Source organism: Anopheles arabiensis, chromosome 2 (genome assembly GCF_016920715.1).
Source record: "Anopheles arabiensis isolate DONGOLA chromosome 2, AaraD3, whole genome shotgun sequence".
In the NCBI taxonomy this organism is placed as follows: Eukaryota; Metazoa; Arthropoda; class Insecta; order Diptera; family Culicidae; genus Anopheles; species Anopheles arabiensis.
The window spans coordinates 68,612,748-68,615,926 of NC_053517.1; the positions used below are offsets into that span (position 1 = coordinate 68,612,748).

Sequence of the window (3,179 nt, forward strand, 5' to 3'; positions counted from 1 at the left end):
ATGTGTAGCGACCTTAGCCGCAACAATTTCTCCACACTGTGGACGCTGTCCACGCTATGGATAGCGGCTGTGTGTAGATCGAGCTGACGGCGGCATACATGGTTCGGGCGGTTCAGCGAGAATAAATTATGAGAAGAGAGCGAGAAGCGATCGAGATGAGTGAAGCGATGGCGAAAAAAAGTTTAATGACGTTTGACGTTTAATTGTTCGGCCGCATTTCCGTCGCGCTCCGTGATTTTTCAATAATCATCTTGTGTTTTCTGCGTCGCATCGCATTGTTGCCTTTTCTACGGACTATTAAACTGTTTAACATCATCGCTTCGTCTTGGCGAATTGTTTAGTTGCACCGCAACTGTGGTTTTCTGTTGTTTTTTCCTGCTCGGCTTAGCAGTGTTGTGCTGCGATTACGCGTGATTTAGCGATGGCGGCTATTTGCTTCTCGTGTGCTGAACCGCTAGAGGCCACCGGCTGCATCATCAGTTGTGCATATTGTGACGCTACGTTCCACCGGGGCTGTTGCAAATTGCTCCCCGAGCTGATTGACGCATTTGCAGCGCAAATAGGCGCCCAGGTCGGTTTCCAAGCCGCCCTCAACTCAGCTGTAGCAGCTATTGGCAAGCTCGTTGAGCCTATTGTCGCCGAAGTTCGCAGTGTTTTTACCCTCCTTCAAACTGCATCCACGCCTCACAATCGGAACTCTGATCCTCGACCAGCTACTGGTAGAAAGCGGAGGCGTATAATCGAGGATTCGGCATCTCCTGGTGTAAACAAAATTGTAAACAGTCGCGGCAACATCCTATGTGCCGCGTCATCGCCAAACGCATACACCAACACCACGATTGCCGTCCAGCCGGCACCTACACAACCGCATGAACTGGTGGGAACCGATCCGTTATCATCACCGCTTCAAGCTGCACCTCGTGAGCCATTCACAGATAGGATCTGGATCCGCCTATCCCGCTTATCAACGGCCGTCACTGTGGAACAAGTGGTCGCTTCTGTAAAGCGTCGCTTAGCCACCGATGACGTTATAGCGTATTGCCTGCTGAGAAGAGGGGTTAGTGTGGACAGCATGAATTGGCTTTCATTCAAAGTGAGGGTCCCGGCTATCCTTCGAGATGCGGCACTCACACCATCTACCTGGCCCGTCGGTATCGGTGTACGTGAGTTTTTTCAATCCCGTCAACACGACCACCAAACCTCATCTCCTATAGCCACCCAAAACCGCTTTACAACACGCACACCAGCAACTAGTACTGATCACCGCTACACCACACGCACACCAACAACGACTCACCGTTTAGCCGCACGCACGTCTACTCCACCTGGTCCTGAAACAACATCATCACAACAGTATCACCCCCCGGTGAATGATACCTTGGAAGCACCCAACTCAACACTTGTTTCTGGACCGCCCCAAAACCACCGTGCTTCATCTCCGCACCTACACCAGTCTACAATCGATCGCTTTTTTCTCAACTAGACGAAGTTCCGCTCATTGCACGCAACAAACACGCCAAGCCTCATGCTCTGACAACGCAGCTCAATTGACTTATCGTATACCCGCTTTATCCAACCGCCACAATGACAACGCTACCGCTGAGTATTTAAGCTGCTATTATCAAAACGTTAGAGGTTTGCGTACTAAAACAAAAGAATTTCACTTAGCTGTTTCGGAGGCTGACTTCGATCTCATCGCCCTCACGGAAACTTGGCTTGTTGACAACATTCCATCTGCTCTTCTCTTCAACAACAACTTCTCTGTTTACCGCTGTGATCGCTCTCTCAGCGGCTCTAGCTCTCGCGGTGGTGGTGTTTTGCTAGCCGTTACTAACGCATACGAGTCGATAGAATTACCTTCCCGTGATCGTTCTCTCGAGTATATTTGTGTGCGCGTCGCCTGTAATAACGCACATCTCTACGTCATGGTAGTATACATTCCACGCAGCTTAGCTCCGAGATATCGACTCTTCGCTCTCTACATGATTGTATCAGCGGCTTCACTCTCATACTGAAGCCTTCGGATCTGCTGTTTGTTATTGGCGATTTCAATCAGCCTAGCATAAGCTGGTCCACAGCTGATCCTTCGTCCTCGCCAGCATACTCATCAATCACGCACTATGAACCAACTGCGCGCTCACTGGCCAACAACACCTTTGTGGATGGATTTAAATTTAACGGATTAGTGCAACTTAATCACATCAATAATTCGCACGGACGCATGCTTGACCTGCTCTACGCTAACAATGCTGCAGCTAAATTGTGTTCGCCTGTCTTTCCAAGTGTTGTTGCGCTTCTACCTCTTGACTCCTACCATCCGGGTTTCGGGTAGCTATAACAGGTTTCGATATCGCAGATATTTGAGTAAAATTCAACGTAACCTCTGCAGGTGGCCTGACTCGTTTTGGCGCTTCTACAACAGCAAAACAAAAACCACGCATACACTGAAATCCATTACGTACAAAGGAGCAACAAGTGCCAACACTAATGAAATGTGCAATCTCTTCGCGGATCGCTTCGCAGATTGCTTTTCACCGGCCATGAATGATACCGATACCATTGATGCTGCTCTCGTCAACACTCCGGCTGGAGCAATTAACATGAGCACTTTATCTGTTATTTATCAGTTATCACTTTATCAGTTTTATCTGCCCTAGCGCAACTAAAGCCTTCCTTCGCTCCTGGACCCGACGGAATTCCTTCTACCGTGCTGAAACGCTGTCAAACGACAGTAGCACCTATCCTTGCAAAATTGTTCAATGCATCGCTAGCCAATGGCTACTTTCCCAAAGCATGGAGGAAATCTTGGATGGTTCCTATTTACAAAAAGGGCGACAGGACAGATGCCATCAACTACCGGGGTATTACATCCTTGTGTGCCATTGCCAAGGTGTTCGAACTAGTGATATACAAAAATCTGCTACATGCATGCCGCAGCTACCTAAGTCCGTATCAACATGGATTCGTGCCAAAAAAATCGACTAGCACGAACCTGGTTGAATTTGTAACCTATTGCACTAGTCAAATTGATGCCGGAGCTCAAGTCGATGCAATTTATATAGATCTAAAAGCAGCATTCGACTCTCTTCCGCACGCAATTCTTCTCGCTAAACTCGATAAGCTAGGAGTTCCCAGCCCGCTCGTACAGTGGCTTAAGTCGTACCTAATTAATCGCACAT

The 3,179-nt window shown here is 48.4% G+C and overlaps 1 pseudogene; it reads left to right on the top strand.

The window, feature by feature from the left end:
• On the top strand, positions 1–1,640 carry LOC120893832 (annotated as a pseudogene).
• Positions 1,641–3,179: the final 1,539 nt, after the last annotated feature.